Source organism: Saimiri boliviensis, chromosome 9 (assembly GCF_048565385.1).
Source record: "Saimiri boliviensis isolate mSaiBol1 chromosome 9, mSaiBol1.pri, whole genome shotgun sequence".
Lineage (NCBI taxonomy): Eukaryota > Metazoa > Chordata > Mammalia > Primates > Cebidae > Saimiri > Saimiri boliviensis.
This window is the reverse complement of record NC_133457.1, coordinates 22,728,962-22,749,683: the sequence shown is the minus strand read 5'-3', so window position 1 is coordinate 22,749,683 and position 20,722 is coordinate 22,728,962. Positions and strand designations below refer to the sequence as shown.

Here is a 20,722-nt window from a genome sequence, read left to right as displayed (position 1 = left end):
TAGTAAGGTAGAAGGGAAGAATGGATATTGGGTAAAGTAGCTTGAAATCTTTGGGGTTAAGAAACCCCTTTGGTGTCAGTGTAAACACAGATAGAACCAGCATGACTTATATCACAGAGCAGTCCTTGCTTATAAGATGATAAATCAGGATATACTTAATATTAATGGGTTCTTATCAAAATAAAAACAAAATAATTAAATTCTTGGTTAAAGCATAAGGGCTCCAGGGAAGCTATCTCTTGCTCTGTTGAGAAACACTAAGCTGAACAAATATTCCTTGTTGATTGTATTTTTATTTCTAAGGTCAAAACTTGAGGGCTGAGCCATTTGGTATGGTAGGAAAAACAGGGCTTTTGAGTTAGAAATGTCTGGATTTAAAAATTGACCACATTGTTTACCTATGCTTTGGGCACATTCCAGTACTTAGCTAAGCCTCAATTTCCTCTTCTGTACAACAGCAATAATACTTGCCTTACTGGGTTATTGGGAGGACTTAAGAATACAGCCATGTGGCCAGGCGCGGTGGCTCACACCTGTAATCCCAGCACTTTGGGAGGCTGAGGCAGGCGGATCATCTGAGGTTGGGAACTCGAGACCAGCCTGGCCAATATGGTGAAACCCGGTTTCTACTAAAAATACAAAAATTAGCCAGGCGTGGTGATGCACGTCTGTAATCCCAGCTATTCAGGAGGCTGAGGCAGGAGAATCACTTGAACCCAGGAGGTGGAGGTTGCAGTGAGCTGAGATTGTGCCACTGCACTCCACAGCCTGGGTGACAGAGCAAGACCCTGTCAAAAAAAGAAGAAGAAAAGAAAAGAAGGAGGAGGAGAGGGAGGAGGAGGAGGGGGGGAGGAGGAGGGGGGGAGGAGGAGGGGGGGAGGAGGAGGGGGGGAGGAGGGGTAGGAGGGGGAGGAGGAGGAGGGGGAGGAGGAGGAGGGGGAGGAGGAGGAGAAGACAGCATGTGTAAAACACATGCCTGTACATTTGTTTCCTTCATAACTCACACTGCAGTGACACAGCCCTGCCTCATGCACCAGCAAAGAACAAGTCCTCTTTTTTCCTTGCCAAAATTAAACAGCTGTCCAGCTATATTTTCTCCACATTTCCTATGCTGAGACTTTTCCCAAGAGAATTCCTACTTAGAGATCATCTATTCAGCACACACACACACACACACACACACACACACACACACATTATGATGTGGGGCAAAGCAAAACAAACAAAAACCCACTAAAAATAAAATTAACACATGGAGAACAAAATTCTAGAAGTACTCTTTTATTTGTGTATCCAAAGTTTTGTAATCTTCCTAATAGCTAATCTTTTTACAGAATCAGAGAAATTATGTACTTGGCACATTAAGAAAGGTAGGTGCTTTGTCAAGTGCTTGTGAAAGCAGGTGTGCAGGCGGGTCGGCTGGCATGAACCCCAGGTCAGCCACTACTTGACCGTTCATTCATTCATACATCAGTGTGACTAAGCCAGCGTGGAGTCTCTTCCATCACTTTCTCCCTGAAGCACAAACACAGGTTCAAATAGGGGACTGTTCAAATGGGTGGACTGTGATAGACTTACAATTCTTAAGTGGTTTGCAACGTCAGTAGCTTTTAAAAGTCTCTGTAACACTGATGGAACAGGGCCTGGCATGATGGCTCACACCTGTTATCCCAGCACTTTGGGAGGCCAAGGCGAGTGGATCACCAGAGGTCAGGACTTCGAGACCAGCCTGACCAACATGTAGAAACCCTGTCTCTACTAAAATACAAAATTAGCCAGACATGGTGGCACATGGCTGTAATCCCAGCTACTCGGGAGGCTGAGGCAAGAGAATCACTTGAAGTTGGGAGGCAGAGGTTGCAGTGAGCTGAGATTGCACCATTGTACTCTAGCCTGGGCAACAAGAGTGAGACTCCATCTCAAGAAAAAGAAAAAAAAGCAAACAAAAAAATCACTGTCTGAACAAAATCCATATTTCTGCAAGAATGTGATGTCTCTCAAAGAAGGACTCTGAAGCAAAATTGTGAAATTTGTCAACTGAAATGTAGAACCAATATTTAGCATCTATTTTTATTCTCTACAAAATAACAAAATTGTAATCATGATCATTTTGATCATACACAGCATTTAGTTTACTTAATAAAGAGACAAGGGCAGGCTGGCAAAACTGATATAATACTTTAGGACACAATGTTACAGTGTGGTTTTCCAGTCACTCTTTCCCAGGGATTTATTTTTTCCCTATCCCATGACCTACCAGATCGCTAAGATACTTATCTGCCCATTTTTCTCCTCCCCTCTGAAAAGGCAAAGAGAAAGATGGCACATGCCTCCTCTCCAAAGCAGGTCTTACAGGCACCATGGGAGGGGAGGGCCCTGCCCAGGAAGCAGCGCAGCTTCTCCAGTGAGCGGCAGCCCCGCCTGCCAAGACCAGACAGCTGTCGGGACTTCTACAGCGTGGCTGCCGCTGTTTCCCAGAACTCACCCTCAGCTCCCAGACTGGGAAATCCTCTCTGTCCTTTGGTGCCCCCAACAGCTAATAGCAGTGACATTCTAATACTGAGTTTGTGCAAAGTTTCTCCAATCCTGAGAGCTGCCACATTTCACCCTTGAATTACAAGTCAATTAAGAGCAAAACAAAACAAAAACCTATTCTCTCTTTACTTGAGGCATTCTATATTATAATTACCATGTTGTTGCTTTTTCTATTCCTCACCCAAATCATGAAGCACAGGAAAAGTCTTGTTACCTGACATGCACAGACCAATGAAGAACCCCTTGTAACACAGCGTTGCCTACTGCTCTAAGAACTCACAGTAGCAATGTTGATATGCTTGTAATAAAAAATTCTGCTTTATCTGCTGACGACAGAGGGTGTTCCACAACACAAAAGCAGCTGCTGAGATGTGTGTTTTGGATTGTTGGACTGTTTTCCCATTTGTATAACGTGCAGTTTAAAAACAAAATTGATTGCTTAGTTGTCTTATTAGGAGTACAATTGGCTGGGCACGGTGGCTCACAGCTGTAATCCCTGCACTTTGGGAGGCTAAGGTGGGCGGATCACCTGAGATTTGGAGTCTGAGACCAGCCTGCCCAACATGGTGAAACCCCATCTCTACTAAAAATACAAAAATTAGGCTGGGCACGGTGGCTTATACCTGTAATCCCAGCACTTTGATAGGCCAAGGCAGGTGGATCACAAGCTCAGGAGATCAACACCATCCTGGCCAACATGGTGAAACTCCATCTCTACCAAAAATACAAAAATTAGCTGGGTGTGGTAGTGCACACCTGTAATCCCAGCTGCTCGAGAGGCTGAGGCAGGAGAATCGCTTGAATCCAGGAGGTGGAGGTTGCAGTGAGCTGAGATCACTCCACTGCACTCCAGCCTGGCAACAGAGTGAGACTCTGTCTCAAACAAACAAACAAAAAAGGAGTACAATTAGGCTGGTAGAGCTGATATTTTGTTTATAAGAGAAAGCACTTGCTATGGAAGGGAGAGGAGAGCCGAACAACAGCTGGGTCTTTCCTTTGCTCATACAAGTGTCCACTAAGCATGTAGGAGCTCAAGTTGAGGAGCTGGGTGTTTTGCACTCAGGCTCCACCCTCAAAAAGCACACCCTCTGTCTAGAGAGAAAGAACACTGTGACGACAATTCACAGGTGCAAAAAGAACTGCAGTGTTTTGAGGTTGCTGGTCAGCAAGGTCAGGGAGGCCTAAGTCTTAGAGTGTCTTTGGAATACTTTTTTTTTTTTTTTAAAAGACAGAGTCTCGCTCTGTCACCAGGCACCATGCTGGAGTACAGTGGCGCGACCTCGGCTCACTACAACCTCCGCCTCCCGGGTTCAAGCAATTCTCCTGCCTCGGCCGCCTGAGTAGCTGGGATTACAGGCACGCGCCACCATGCCCAGCTAATTTTTTTATTTTTTGGTAGAGATGGGGTTTCACCATGGTCTCGATCTCTTGACCTTGTGATCCACCTGCCTCGCCTCCCAAAGCGCTGGGATTACAGGTGCGAGCCACCGTGTCCAGTTGGAAGACTTTCAGTTAAACTCACTTATTCATTAAAGTACTTCTAGACGTTTTAATTTGCTTACAACCTCCTGTGTGTGAGAAGGTGGCACAGCCACTGTGATTCTTATAAGAAGTAAACCCATGCCTCTGGATTCTAGAGCCAATGCTTTACTCAGACACTAGGGGTCAGCAGCTTCCATGAGTTGTGAGTCCAGCTAAGAGCACAGTTCCTTGGGTGCTGCTAGGAGTGGGTTGGAGCTGATGCTCACAACAGGAGGAGTCTAATAGGCACTGTAGTTGCTCTTCCAACCCCACTCTCCTTCATTTAGTAACTACCTTAGCTTTTATTTGAACACCCTCAATTCCTCCTGCAAAGCCCAGGTGCTAGGGGGAAGCTGATCAGGTGGCGGGGCTTGTGGCGCATTATCCCATCCCCTGGCTTCACATATGGGTTCAAGGATAAACACAAGACACTATTTGGGCCAATGAGATTCAGGAGAAATCTGCTGACGATTACTGGGAAAATAGCTCCTGGCTCTTCTGAGAGACTTCTGGGAAGTGACCATTTCTTTTTCTCTCTCTCTTCCTAGATAGTGATGAAGAATCTCAAAGCCCTGAAGAGGAAATGCAGACAATCATTTGGCAACCGGAAGGTGTGTTGGGACAGCTGTAAATGAAACTGACTGCAAAAAACAGAGAGGTTTAAAGGAAAAAAGAAATAAATAACAGGGTTACTGGTGATGCCCCATTGGGTCAATGAAACAAACACATTCTGAAGCCTTTCCTAACCAGATCTTCCTGCTGCAGGAGCCAACCAATCTCATCACTGTGAAGCCAGGTTAGTTTGGTTTTCCAGGATTTTCTTCTGATTAAAGGCATCCCAAGTATACACTGAGGGGACAAAAGCAGCAACTACCAGCAAGCTTTGGAAAACGTGGTAGCAAGTGATCTGCAGGCTGCTACTTACTAAACTTTATGCCAGCTTACTCTACCCTGCAGACACCAAGCAGCAAATAAATGAGAGGGAGGGGACCCAGAATGCTTAACTGGGGAAGAAAAACTGGGTGAGGAAGACATTGTATACCCACAACCTGCCTCTTTTCCAGTTGGCTGAGAAGCCCTTCTTATTAATTTGTTCCATTTCCTGGCCATGTCCTTAGTAGTGGAGATACATTTTTTTGAAAATGTATTGATTACAACTATATTTCCCCACACTGGGAGGACAAGAAGATTCCCTGCTACAGACCTTTGAAAGTAATGAACTGGCAGAGAAAACAGGCCTCCAGTTCCAGCTCTTTGCTACCAATCTCCCTCACCTGCTCAGCCCAAATCAGTCTCTAAATCCTCAGAGCTCTAAAAGAGTGGGATTTCCTATAGTTTATTGTGGGGTTTTACCTGTAACTCAGTGAAGATCATTGAGAAGTGAAGGGAGCCCTATTACAACTGCAGGGACTGGGGAAAGTTGACTCTGCCTCTCTACTTCCCTTAGGTCATTATACAAAAACAAAACATCAAAGGGGTCATTGTACTATTTTCCAAAGGTGTGAGGCTATCATGATACAGGGTGTGTATTTGAGAGTACAACGAATCTAAGTTTAAATCTTGGCACATCTCCTTACTAGTTGTGTGACTTTGTTTCTGAGCTTCTACATCTGTAAGATGGGAATGGATAAAGCCTATCATTCAGGTTGCTCTGAAGTTTAACTGAAATATACATGTAATTGGTTTGGTATTTAAAAAATAGTTGCTAGGATTATTATTTCAGTACTCCTCTGGAGGAAGGAATACTGTGACAGAAGAAAACAGAAAAGTAGGCAGCTCCCTAAATATTCCCAATGTATACATATACTTCCCTGTGTGCATGCTGATGAAAGCAGTACAAGATCTTCAAAATTCATGCCCCACATGCAGGCTCTTTATCTATGTTAGGGAGTTCAGACTTTCTAATGGAAGTCATAAGCTTCTGAAGTAACTGCAGATTTGGACTTATTTATTAATGATCTAATTCCTTAGATAGGTCTTATTTGTAGTGAAGTAGTATATAAAGAAGCTGCTCAAAAAATAAAGGTTATGGTTATCTTTGCCTTTTTTCTCTTTTTTGAGACAGAGTCTCCCTTTGTCTCCCAGGCTGAAGTGCTGTGGTGTGATCTTGGCTCACTGTAGCCTCCACCTTCCGGTTTCAAGCGATTCTCCTGCCTCTGTCTCCCGAATAGCTGGGATTACAGGCACCCGCTACCACACGCAGGTAATTTTTGTATTTTTAGTAGAGACGGGTTTCGCCATATTGGCTGGGCTGGTCTCGAACTCCTGACTTTGTGATCCACCCGTCTTGGCCTCCCAAAATGCTGGGATTACAGGCATGAGCCACTGTACCTGGCCTTTCTTTTTAAAGATGTGGGCTCCTAACAATTTTTATCATTCACTCAGAAACAGGTGCTCAGAGGAAAAGTTTAGAACTTACACCCACACATCTGTTCTAGGATTCCTGTCCTAGGCAAAGGACTTGGTAGGTATTCTGGGACAGAGGCTGGAATGGAGGTAATCTTTCTATGCTGCATGGTTAACTTGTTTTTATTGATTCTTTCTATGGGAGACTTTATTTGTTTTTTTCCCAATATGTTTTCTCCTTTTTCCTTATTGACAGAACTCCCCCTGCCCTTTGCAACACACACACACACACACACACACACACACACACACACATACACACACTTTTTAGCTCGGCATATGGATGCTTAGGATAAGAATACATTCTCCAGCCTCTCTTGCAGCATGTATGTGGTGTTACAATGATGTCACTAAATTCTGGCTAACTGGATATAAGCAGAGGTGTCACAGGTAACTTCCAAAAGTGTCCTTAAAGGAAAGGAAATGTGTTCTTCTTCTTCCCTTTTGGACCATAAGGCAGAAAGCCATGTACGGAGGATAAGCAGGATTGAAATAAATAAATAAATAAACAAAATGAAAAAAACCTTCAGTCATCTTGAACCTGCCTTAGACTCCTGACCTCCACACTTCTTTTACATGCATGAGAAATAAAATCCTATCCTTTCTGAAATCCTGGTATTTTAGGTTTTCTATCACTTACAACTAAACCTAATCCAAACTGATACTTTGCTATATTCATTGTTTATGTTTTCTCTGTTCATCTTGTACTGTTTTCAACATGACAAGCCACTTATTAATGGAGTGTGGATTCATCAGTCACTCCCATCATATTCCCAAAATCCCACTCACATTCTCCAGAATGAATTCTGCCCACGGTATAACATCAGAAAGGTCATGTCTCAGACATGGAAAGAAATAGATTTTTTTTTTAAACCAGGCACAAAACCCTTTTGTTTGTTTTACAGAAAACCCTACCTATTAAAGATGACTACTTTATTCCTCTTTAGCTGGCTATTTTATGAAATGAAGAAAATTTGCTCTAGTTGCAAGTGACACAACTCTCTTAAATGCCTACTATCAATTAAAAATAAAATACTTGTTACTTGCAACCATCAATTAGAAACAATGTACTCTAGAAGCAGGTCAGGGGCCTTAGCATTCAGACATACAAGTTTTTTTTTTTGGTTTTGCCACTTACTCGAAATTTGACCTTGGTAAGTGACTTAACCTCCTTTTCAGTTTCTTTATAAAATGAAACCTCAAACAGTACCTGCCGAAAATAAAAATAAATAAATAAATAAGCTAATATGGGCAATGCATCCAGCACATAAAGGTGTGATGATAACAAGAGGCCTTATTTCTTTGTTCTTTTGTTTTTTATTAGTATAAATGAAGGGTTATGGATTTTAAGTCCACAGATCTGTGATTTAGTAAGTTTTCGTCTCAAATTTACTAATTTTATAATCATAGTGGTCTTAATTTCCTTAAGATTTAGTTTCTTCCACTGTCAATCAGGCTTACAAAACAACAATAGTGACATTATTGATTGTAGCAATAACAACTGTAAACACATTGTATGGCTAGCAGATGTTTAGGGCTGCATCAAGTTCTTTGTTTATATTATTTCATTAAAATCTGGGTTTTTTCCTACCTCCTAGGGATGTTTTTCAGGCTATAAATAGAATTAAATATGATGATAAGGATACTGTGTGTAAGAGAATTTTACAAAATCGTAAGGCACACAGAAATATAGAATTATTATTGATTTAATAGATAACTCCCTTTAAAAAAAATTCTTGATTTTTAGAAAGCACAAGATTTCGATTATAACAGGAGGTTAATTTTTTTTTCCTTTTCAAAACCTGTATTTAAGAAGTAATGTAAATTTATATAATGCCAAAATAGAGGCACATACTTATGGAACTGTTTACCGCAAAAGTGACAACAAAATGTCCATGCAGAATAGACTGGTTTTCTCTCTTTTCTACTTTAAATGGTCTTCATTATTTGATCCAGGAAAAAATACCTGATAATTCCTAAGAAAAGTATGTTATGCTCATATGTACTGGGTATAAGCATGGATTTAATGCATCTGCACGTACTTTCTCTCTTTTACTTACAAACAAATATTTATGTTCCAGAACACAGGTTTGCAAATTGATTAGAAATCAGAAATTTCTCTCCTTAGAGAAACAACATTTATAACAGTATCTTAGTTATAGTAACTGTGACTATCCCCAGCTGAAAATTCTTCCTGATATAAAATCCTTGTATATAGAAACTTACTTTTGTATACAGCTTTTCCATTAATTCAAGAAGATTTTGGCTTAATTTGAGTCACTCCAGTTTGACTTAATGAAGGACTAAAGGACCCAGGATTGGGAAGTGAAAAGGAAGAAAAGCAGATGCCAGAACTGGAGATTTTTACAGAGCAGCCTTGGAAAAGATAAAGGAAGAATCCGGCCCACAGATGATTAAAAACTGCATGTTAATAAACAAACATGTGTGTGTGCGCGCACACACACACACACACACACACACACACACAGAGAGAGAGAGAGAGAGAGAGAGAGAGAGAGAGAGAGAGAGAGAGAGACTTAGTTGCCAATATTTAAATACAGAAATTTTCACATGGAAATCCTATGACCTGCGTTTTTGGTGCAGCCACAAACAGCTGGCCATGCACACTGCTATTGAGGTCCTCTCAGACTGGCCCACTTTCACTCTCCATTTGTGGGGAAGCATCCCTCATTTAGAAATCTGTCTGGATTGTATTAAAGGCATATGAATTTAAGGTATCTGAGCTTGCACACATACCTCTGCCCTGTATATAAATGAAAGTCAGTGAAACTGTAGGTCATGGGCCCTTAACAATGAAAGAAAGATCTGGCTTGGTTACCTTTTTCTTATGTCCCTGGGACCCTCATGGGCCACCAGTCAGTAAAGAACCCATGTGGAGAATCACTGCCATGCAGCCACAGAACAGCAATTACTATTGAGTTCAGTGTTCCTCAGACCCAACAGCCTTGTTGCAAAGTTCACTTCCTTGCGCCAGGCACCATCTGTGTAACACAAAGCTCTTAACAATATTCTGCCCCTTTAGGTGTCTGAGTTTGTGACCCTGGCTTTGAATCGGTTCCCTTCCTGTATCTGTTAGTGAGGAAGGAGCAGCCCCAGAAAGGGCTCCTGGAACAGGTCAATCAAGTCTACTTCTCCAGTGCATTTCTCTGACATAATCAGAGATGTGCCCAGAGAAATGCACTGGAGAAGTAGACTTGATTAACACCTGCTCAATTACACTTGACTTCTCCTTCTAAAGGTGGGATCAGGGAGGTGGGTATCAACTTGGTCATAAAATCAGTGTTAGCCTGTGTTTTGTTTATATTCATGCACTCATAGACTCATCTGTTTTTTTTTTTTTGACAATCTCCCTCTGTCACCAGGCTGGAATGCAGTGGCGTGATCCTGGCTCACTGCAACCTCCGTCTCCCAGGTTCAAGCAATTCTCTGCCTCAGCTTCCCAAGTAGCTGGGATTACAGGCACCTGCCACCATATCCAGCTAATTTTTCATATTTTTAGTAGAGACAAGGTTTCACCATCTTGGTCAGGCTGGTCTCAAACTCCTGACCTCATGATCCACCCGCGTTGGTCTCCCAAAGTGCTGGGATTACAGGCATGAGCCACCACGCCCCACTGACTCATCTGTGTTTTATGCTGAATGCAGCTCCACTGAGCTAAGGACTTTGTTTGTTCACTATCATATCCTTGGAAGTTAGTGGATGGCACATACTCAATTAACATGTGGGGAATAAGTGAATTAATGAAAGCACCACTTTCTTTTTCCCAGAAGCCTTTTCTTTCCAGATCAGTTCTCCATCATCTCTCATCTGGAAGACTTCAACTGGGGGTCCCAACTGAACTAGATCCCAGGCATTGGTGTAGCTACCCCTCATATCTAATCTCTACCTTGAGTTATCTTTCTAGATTCCAAATCTGTTGCATCACCTCTCCACTTAAAATGCTGCAATAAGTTTCTCACTATTCTTAGGATACAGTCCAAATTTTAAAATGAGGCTGAGAAAGTCCTTTTAATGTGGCCCCAACCCATCCCTTCTGTCCTAGGCGGCCTTACGAAACTTCGCTGTGTGCCCAGCTTTCTCTTGCACACCCACCAGACTGTGTGGCAAGCTCCTAACTCACTCAGCAGGTCTCAGCTTAAGTCTTCCATTTGTTCTTCACCACTATCCCGTATTCCCTTATTATCACATTTACACCTGTTGGATTATCTGTCGCTTGGCCAGCAGGCTTGCCCGTCTTGTGACAAGACACCTGTGTCCCTGGTCACCTGTATCCCTGGCACTTCCTCAAGGTGGCAGCAAGGAGACTTCTATTGGATAAACATATTTTATTTTGTGCTAGGTTCAGGGCCAGGCTCTTTGTAATCCTCCACTTCATTATCTCATAGATGAGAGAGAAGCTGAGGTTCAGTGAGGTGAAGTAGTTTGCCCAGGGTTAGGATTCCAATGCAAGTCCAGGGACCCTGCAGTCTGCTTCTGTCCACTGTGCTGCAAAGTGGTCTTGGCCTTCCCTTTCTAACAGAGAAGCCAAGGCAGCATACCTGCGTCTGAGGGCCCCAGTGGCGTGCACATCTGTTACCTCAGGAAGAAAGAACGTCTGGGGAGATGGAATTTGCAACCGGTTACAAAGGACTGCACACACAAATAGGAATAAAGCCTCTTGAACTCCAGAGTAAAGGAATGTAGGTCAAATAAGTGCCCTGCCCAGTGTCTCCCTCTCCCTGTATTACTCAGCTCCTCTCATTTGCATATATGAGGCCCCAAGTGGAAGACGACTTGGTGGAAAATTCCAGAAGCTTTGCAACTATCATGGAAACCAAAAGCTCAAGAAATAAGGAAGGGATTTTAAAATCACTGTTTAAACTCATGATTATTATAATTTAAAAGCTCAGATTTAGTAATGTGTTGAAAGCCACCTAGGCATAGAAAACTGTAGCAGGCCCCTGGAAAAATAAGTCTTGTTTGGCTGTTTTTTGTTTTGTTTGTGTGTGTGTGTGTATGTGTGTGTGTGTGTGTGTGTGTGTGTGTGTGTGTGTGTGTGTGTGTGTTTAAGACAGAGTCTTGCTCTGTCACCCAGGCTGTAGTGCAGTGGCATGATATCAGCTCACTGCAACCTCCGCCTCCTGGATTCAAGCAATTCTCATGCCTCAGCCTCCCGAATAGCTGGGAATACGGGTGTGCACCACCACATCAACTAATTTTTGTATTTTTAGTAGAGACAGGGTTTCACCATGTTGGCCAGACTGGTCACGAACTCCTGACTTCAAGTGATCCACTTGCCTCGGCTCTCAAAGTGCTGGGATTATGGGCATGAACTCCTGTGTCTGGCCCTATTTGGCTATTACGAAAACAAAACAAATCATGATAGTGAAGAAGAAAAAGATGAGGAAAAATAACTAACATTAATTATGAGCCAGGTACACACACTGCCACTTAATCCTTCTAAAAAGTCTGTGAAGTTAGGTAGTATTAATACTCCCATGTTACAGATGTCAAAATTAAGGCACAGAGAGGTTAAGTAATTTGCTCAAGGTCACACAGCTAGGAGAAACAGAAAAGATTAGGATCCAGTCCAGCTGTCTCCAAAACCTGCTCTTATTCTGCAATGCGAACTTTCCAGTTTGTGTAATACTAATTGCTAAATAAAATTTATAGGAGGCCATTGGTTTGAACTAAGCTCCTGTGCTAGGCCCAACAGACCAAAACCAAAATAGGGTTATTCATGCTGAAGTTCCATGCCACCAAGTTGAAACTGAGTTGTTCATCTGACCTTTCAAGAAACCAGGAGAGAAAGGTAACAGCCAGATTCTCGAACAGGCCAGTTTTAGTGACATGATAAGGAAGCCCCCTCGGCTTTAGCTTTTGTAAAGAAAGTAACGGAAAGAAACAATCCATTTTCTGCTCCCTCTTCCTGCTTTCCTCAGCCCTTTCCTGTCTATAAAGTCAACTTCCTCTGCTCAGCTTATTGGAATACTCATTTTGTTCTATAGAATGAGGCCTTGCCTAATTCTAGAATTGCAATTAAAAACCAAAGATCTTTACATTTCCTTGTAATTTTGCTTTTTGAGAAATGTAAATGACATTTTCTAATAGTTAATTTACATTTTTTTCCAGGAGCATTTATTTCAAAATACAGCAAAGAATTAGACTAATAACCTTTCAGTACTAATTTGTATCTTACCAATTTGTTCTTCACAATAAGAAACTGCATGAAGTTGGTATTATGCTTAATTCATTTTAAAGTAAAAATGGAAAGGAAGAAAGAAAAATCATTTGGAGCGAGAATCCGAAGGTAAGACTAAGGAAATTACAAGTGACTGTAGAAGTTCCACAGTTTAACCTAAGAGAAACTAAAGGAAATCCAATAAAATCAAGTTTTACAATAACGTGCTAGATACTGTTACCAAGAGGGACGAAATAAACATTCAGGTCCAAAAGCACGCAACAACCTTACCAACCTATAAACAGTATGCTGCAGAAATGAGTGGTACTATTGCCTCCTATTAATCTAGAGGATTTTACAAACAAAACAAAACAAAAAAACTGCTGTTTATGTAAAAAATAACTGTGAAGAGTTTGAGGTTGAACAATGGAGATGTGGATCTCCTGGGCAACAGAAAGCCTAAGACCAAACATAACAGGAAAAGTCAGTCAGTCATGGAAAACTAGAATAATTCAGTAGCTGGTTAAGTCCTTGTTCTAACTAAATGACATCATCTGGAAGAAAGACACTGTGGTGCTTGTCCAGACAATTTCAGTCATCCCTTGCTATAATACAGAGTATGTGGTTTTAGTTTTACCTCCCTTTCATGATTTTTGCCTTGGTACTGTCTAAGGTATTCACTTTGCCATGGTCAATGTCAGGTCTCTCTGTCACCAAAATATTTAATAGGTCAGTACTTTGTTGTGAGACAGTGGTTCTCAGTTCTTTGCATTGCATCTTAGGTCTCAAATCAAAACTCCACATTTTTTTACAATCATGATCATGAACTAATAAATGTCACAGGAAGAGGGGGGCTGTAGCTGAGCAGATGGCTTTCTCCCTGTCACCTGCCGATGTCATTGCTCCAGTCATGCTATGTTCACATTTTACATCTCTGCTTTCCTCTGGGAAATCTGGGAAGGCTGGGTACATGATCACTCCTGCTTGGCACGTATCCCTTGCAAGTAGCACGTCAAAGACTCAGTGAGTTCCAACCAGTCACTTTGTGCCAGCCCAACCACCAAGACTCCTCTGATTCCTCACTGCTCCCCCTCTCTCTCCCGCTAGCTTCTGATGATTTGACATGCTTTATATGGCTTGTATTTCTGCCATTCTCTCTTCCACTGCCCCCACCTTGTCTTAGTTCAGGAGTACTTTTTCTTAAAACTAGTATCTTCCTACTAGAATGCGTTCTCACCACCACCAGACACCACCCCCTGGCAAACCTCTTACATTCCATCTTCTACACTGTGTCCGGTGATCTATCTGACCTGCAGATTTGTGGCTCTGCCCAAATCCAAGCACCTTAGCACACACAAAGCCTGCTATGATCTACTTTTTGCCTCCATCCTTGCCTTTGGTGATTCACCAAACCTTAGTTCTTATATCTTCATATGGCTTGCTTCCTTTAAAATGCAGATTACCTCAGTGACTTTGATTCATTATGCCTGGGAAGAGGCCCAGAATCTGCACATCACATGCTTCTAATATATATTTGATGCAGCAAAACCCTGGAGAAACATTGCTCCACAGCCACCCTCTTACCATTGGCTTCCCTCAACACATCCAACTCCCTGGCCATATGGTCCCCAATGCAAACTGCTCTTCCTTGTCTCTGTAATTTTACATACACTGTTCCCTCTGCCTGGAATGTCTCCTTCCACCTCCTCCTGGCAAATTCTAATTATTTTTCAGGACCCAGCTCAAGATTCTCCTCCTCTAACCTGCTCAAATGAAGTGAACACTTACTTCTACCTACCACTGTATCTATAGCATAGTTTTATCACGTGTTACTTAGTCCAGGGACTGTTTGCATGTCAGAGACACATCTGTCTGGGTATTAGAGGACCCTGACTGGCTGTGATGTCCTGGGCAAGTGACTTGACATCCGTAAGTCTCATCTGTAAACTGAGCCAACAGAAGTACCTATCCCATTCACCTGTTGGTACCATCCTGGGAAGTATTATTACTAGTGAGGAAATGAAAGCAGAGAGATTGAGTAAATTTCCAAAGATCACATAGCTAGTGAGTGGAAGAGCTGGGATTAGCCTTGAAGCAGTCTGGCTCATGCCCACATTCTTAACCCCTGGAGACCTAGCTTCCCTACTAGGAAATAGGTTGGCTAAGGAAGGTTAGTTGTACTGCCAAATGTCTAAGTTTGGTTCTATCCTGCTCGAAGGTCACAGATAGTCTTTAGCAGACCGTGTTTAGCCAAAGAATTGGAGCAGGAACAGGGAGGGCTAAGGGACTTATTAACCATGTCCATGTCCCAACTCTATAAAGCAGTTTACAGCTCCTTTACTGATTCCATGATTTCTGTCCTGCTTTCTTAGGTCTTCCCATTCTACCTCATACCTGCAAGACCAAACACAACATCACTTCTGTGATAGATGTCAGAGTCCCCAGGCCAATCAAATCAGAATCTCTAGGAGTGGGTCCCTGATGCTCATGCTTTTTAGGAGGGCATCACCCATCATCCCAATAAGCAGCGAGAGTTGGAAACCACTGCCAGGAGCCCTTCCCCTCCCTTGGGCAGCTTCTTCCATCTTGAGATCATCTTTGTGGTAAGACCTACCATTTTATTATAATACTATCTTTTGGACTCTCCTAGGGGTCCCTAATGATTTTTGTGCCATAAAGGGCCCCTCTGGCACTCTGGGAAAGCCTGTGGACTCCTTCTCAGAATGGCATTTTTACATGCATATAGTAAAAAACAGGATTACAAAGAAAACTAATTATATTGAAATACAAATATATTGGCCACTAGAGATGAGTTATTTGGCTTTGATCTGAGGTTAGGAATCTAGTCTTTTTGTGTATAGGGGTCTAACACACACTTAGTAGTCAAAAAATTCTTGTTGGAAGAAAAAGAATCAAGAATAAGCCACACCTGCTCCCTGTTGAGAATCACTGTGTTAGTAGCAGAAAAGTTCTCTACCTGAGGGAGACTTTAGCAATACACCACTACAGTGCTATGAGACCCAACTGTTGTACAATTCACTTCTGAAACAAGCTATTAAACACCTGAAAATCTAAAAATTGGCAGTCTTTTAAAGAAATCATAAAATTAAAATTCTGAACATGGTATTATCACTTAGAAACTTTGCAAAATCTTCCTCTCTTACCGATCAGAAACTGTAGAGGAGGGAAACTGTGGCTGACTCAAAGGTTCCTGTACTCAAATGAGAAAAAGCAGGGATTTGAATTTTGTTCTTGCTCTGGGAGGCAGAATAATGCCCCCATCCTCCCATATGTTTATGTTCTGATCCCCAGAATCTGTGAATATGCTTCTTTACCTGGCAAAAGGGACTCTGTAGATGTGATGATGTTAAAGGTGTTGCTATGGGGAGAGTATCTTGGATTACCTGGGTGGGCCCAGGTAGTTACATGGGTCCTCATAAGAGAGAGGAATGAGAGTCATAGAAGACATATGATGATAGAAGTGGGGGTCAGAATGATGTGAGGCCATGACCCAAGCAATGCAGGCAGCCTCTAGAAATTGGAAAAGGCAAGAAAACAGGTCAGGCACAGTGGCTCACACCTGTAATCCCAGTACTTTGGGAGGCCAAGGCAAGTGGATCACCTGAGGCCAGGAGTTTGAGACCAGCCTGGGCAACACGGTGAAAAGCCATCTCTACTAAAAATATAAAAGTTAGCTGGGCATGGTGGCACATGCCTGTTATCCCAGCTACTAGGGAGGCTGAGGCATGAGAATCGCTTGTACCCAAGAGGCAGAAGTTGCGGTGAGCCGAGATGGCACCACTGCACTCCAGCCTGGGCAACAGAGTGAGACTCAGATTCTCCCCTACCTAGAGCCTGCAGAAGGAATCAGCCCTGCCAAAAACCCAATTTTAGCCCTGTATAAAATAATAAGTATGTGTTGTTTTAACTTGTCAAGTTTGTGGCAATTTGTTAATGAGGCAATAGATAATTAATACATCTGCCTGTATCAAATAGGCAAGAAAATGGCCAACAGACACAATATGAGAGAAAGAACCAAGTGCAAAGATTGCCTTTGTCCTTTATGCCAGTGGTTTTTGATCCTGACGGCATGTTAAAACCACCTAGGAAGCTGAATTACAGAGAGGGAGGGAGGGAAAGGGTTGAGGAGTGGTGGAAGGGAGGGAGGGAGGCGGGGAGAGAGAGAGAGGACAAGTGTGCACATGCTAATGCTAGGGTCCTAAGTGAATCAGAATATCAGAATCTTCGGGTGGGGGGGTTGTGATTTCTTGGATCTGAACATGTTAAACACACTCAAGGATTATGATACATAGGGAGGGCTAAGAACTCTGCTGCACATTAACAAAAGTAGGGTAAGTTACAGTTTGCACACAGCTCTTTTCATTCAAGGTAAAAAATACACTAGTTGCAAACATTTTCATTAATTCTTATCAGACCATTGTGAGTCAAGGAGATGGCAAATGCACAATGAAAACAAGCAAGAAAAATAAAACAGGTTGCTTAAGGCTATGGTTAAATTCCTGATTTGGTTAAAAACTGAGTCCAAATTCTTTCTAAAATTTCAATTCAGTACTCTAGCCACAAGAACAGAACACATCTCCACATCCACCCCACATAAAATCTCCATTCCAATAGGCAAACTGTCAACTTGTAAATAAATATGAAAATCAAAGGCCTGAACAATGGTTAAAGCATTTGCATGTTTAAAAATTTTCTTGTTAAAATCCTATAAATGACAAGCCAGCCACTTCAAATCCTTACTAGAGATGAGTAAGAGAACTGTAGCCACTTCCCTTCTAGGCCAATGACTAAAAACTAACAAACAACTAAAATGCCAACTAATTGTATGAATGAATAGATATCCAAGCAAATGAAACTCTACTATTAAATTTATGATGGCTAAAAAGTCTGTACCCAAACCACAGATGATTATCAAAATAATAACAACATGTCACCATGTCTGAAGCCCGTATTATGTTCAGGACAATTGTCAAGTGCTTGACCACATACAATCCTTTCACAGCCTTGCAATACCAGCGTTCATTCTCACAACCAGGATGGAGCAACTGAGCTCCGCAGGGTGAGACGCTTCAGTGGTACAGTTGGATCATTCTCAGCAAACTGACACAAGAACAGAAAACCAAACACTGCATGTTCTCACTCATAAGTGGGCGTTGAACAATGAGAATACACGGACACAGGGAGGGGAACATCACACAACGGGGTCTGGGGGGTGGGGGTCTAGGAGAGGAATAGCAGGGGGTGGGGGGATTGGGGAGGGATAGCATTAGGAGAAATACCTAATGTAGATGATGGGGCTATGGAGGCAGCAAACCACCATGGCATGTGTATACCTATGTAACAAGCCTGTACAATCTGCACATACACCCCAGAACTTAAAGTATAATACATAAATAAAAAAATAAAAAGTGGTAGAGCTGGAACTCAAAGCCAAGTCTGTCCTTTGCCCAAAGCCATGCTCTTCCACATTGCCCAAGTCTCCTCTGCCTCCGTATCTTTGGGGCACAGCCTGGCACTTGACAGGCCCCCTAATAAAGGCGCATTGAACTGAGCTGAATACAATACAAGGAGGCACTATCAGTACCAACTCCATCATCTCCAGAAATAAACAAACAAAGGAATTGTACTAAAAAGACATGCCCATGGAATTTTAATCTTTAAAAGAAAATGAGTCATTTTTTTTTTCTCTAGGCCCAAGATAGACACACACAGATAAGAATAATTATTACGGGCATACATGTTCATACCCCAAATAGAATATGACTTTTTTTTAAATGTCAAAAGTTAAATAAGAATATTACCCAGCATTCCATTTTCCAGGATTTTCAAAATAAATTGAGATTTTTTTTTTCATTAAGATAAAAGTATTTTCTAATAATCACTGGGGAATAATCTGTATGATAATCAAAAGGGATTAATATATTCCCTCCCTTGTTCTTTATAAATAACAGATTCCTCTCTCACTAATACTACCCTGCTTTGTAGACAGATAAGTGAATACAACTGATAAGAATGGCCACAAAGAAAGGGGAAGGCAAAGGAAGCCACAGGCTTCAGCTCTGATGTTAAGACCCTGTGAAGGATGTTTCCCAGGCTCCCTTCTCACCTGGCTCCCTGCCAGATCCTGTCAATGGGAGGCACAGGGGAATGGCCAGTGGGAGGAGAGCCCAACTCCTGTGGGATACCCCTCCAGCAGCTGCAGAGAAAGCTGGCCCTCAGGCACCCCTGCTGTGATTTGACTGGGGCTGCCAGATGCCCCAAGCAGGACTCCGTCTCCCATCCCTGAGGCCTAGGCCTGAGCCACAGAGGTAGCTGCTGGAAAGGCTCTGGTAACATTGCCTTTTCCCTTTTGTTGTCTTGGTCCCAGGGGTGGTGGCTGCTTCTTGCAGTTACTAGTCTCTGGGATACCTTGGTGTCCATCTTGTGCTCTTTCTGTAGTTTTTCACTTGTTTTACTGATTCCTTGCATTAATGGCTGGGCACGGTGGCTCAAGCCTGTAAGTCCAGCACTTTGGGAGGCTGAGGTGGGTGGATCACGAGGTGGAGAGATCGAGATCATCCTGATCAACATGGTGAAACCCCGTCTCTACTAAAAATACAAAAAATTAGCTGGGCATGGTGGCGCGTGCCTGTAATCCCAGCTACTCAGAAGGCTGAGGCAGGAGAATCGCCTGAACCCAGGAGGCAGAGGTTGCGGTGAGCCGAGATCGCACCATTGCACTCCAGCCTGGGTAACAAGAGCGAAACTCGTCTCAAAAAAACAAAAAAAGAAAAAAAAAAATCTGCTCCCTGAAATTCTTAGAATGGTTTCTATTTGCTGACGGGCCCCTGGGCTGATAGGACAATGAAACTGGGAGGTTAAACAGGAGACTGACTGCACCTCCCTGCACTGAGTGGTGAATTTACTTCTTATCTGCACTGAGGTCCCTATTCCTTCGGGGCACTTCCAAGGCCACCTTATCCCCTTGTCCTAAGGCTATCTATTCCATGCCTTTCACAAGAAGCCCCAGGCAAGGTCTGAGGGGTCCACCCAGATTCAGCCCATACTCTGATTTCTCAGAAGCAGTTTTAGGGCCAAACTTTCCATGCTGAGGATAACTGCATGATTCTAAAAAGAGAGTATTAAAACCAAAACATAAGCACAACTTTTTCACAACCCAATTTGGTTCAAAGGATTAAGAAACAAATCCCATTTTTAATGTAAAAATCTTTAAATAGCACCACAGAGGCAGAAAGCCAAAGCTTAGGGAAAAAATTGTTTCTGAATGGACATAGGCAATTTTAAAAATGTGAAATGTGTAAGTATTTTACAAAGTCAGATCCAAATGTGCAAAGAAAGATGGAAATAGCATTTTTTTTTTTTTTTTTTTTTTTTTTTTTAGACAGAGTCTTGCTCTGTCACCCAGGCTGGACTTCAGTGGCTCAATCACTTGGGTTCAAGCGATTCTCCTGCCCCAGCCTCCCAAGTAGCTGGGATTACAGGTGCGCACCACCATGACCAGCTAAATTTTTGTATTTTTAGTAGAGATGGGGTTTTACCATGTTGGCTAGGCTGTTCTTGGACTCCTGACCTCAAGTAATCTACCTGCCTCAGCCTCCCAAAGTGCTGGGATTACAGGCGTGAGCCACAAGCACTCAGCTGGTAATAATCTTTTAAAGATTGTAACTTCACTCAAATTATTACCAAGAAAGGAAACCAAGCACATGAAAGACATACATTAACACATTCTAATGCTGCCCAAGTTCCTCTTTCATAAAAACAATACCTAACTTACATCCAATAAAATGTTTCTATAAAAGCTAATATTTTAATGATTCACTAAAAACATTTCTGATTTCCATGGACCTTAAGACCATGTGCTGAGTACAGTCTCAGGAGCAGAGAGGAACATTCTTTCAGACCAGTAAATACTGAAGCTTTCCACTGAAAACATCCATTCCCCCAAAGTTGCCCCTGTCTTAATCCAAGTAGAAAGTCCAGGGAGAGGGAGCCTTGGCTGGGGATTGAGAATGTGACCCTTCTGGTGGGGGCTGGGGGGTGCGGGATTGTGGCAGCAAA

General features: G+C 42.5%; 1 protein-coding gene across 20 annotated transcripts in view; it reads right to left on the bottom strand.

Moving 5' to 3' along the window:
* The window catches only part of SCHIP1 (schwannomin interacting protein 1), a 767,830-nt gene that overhangs the window by 88,932 nt on the left and 658,176 nt on the right, over positions 1 to 20,722 (bottom strand). The window lies entirely within an intron of this gene.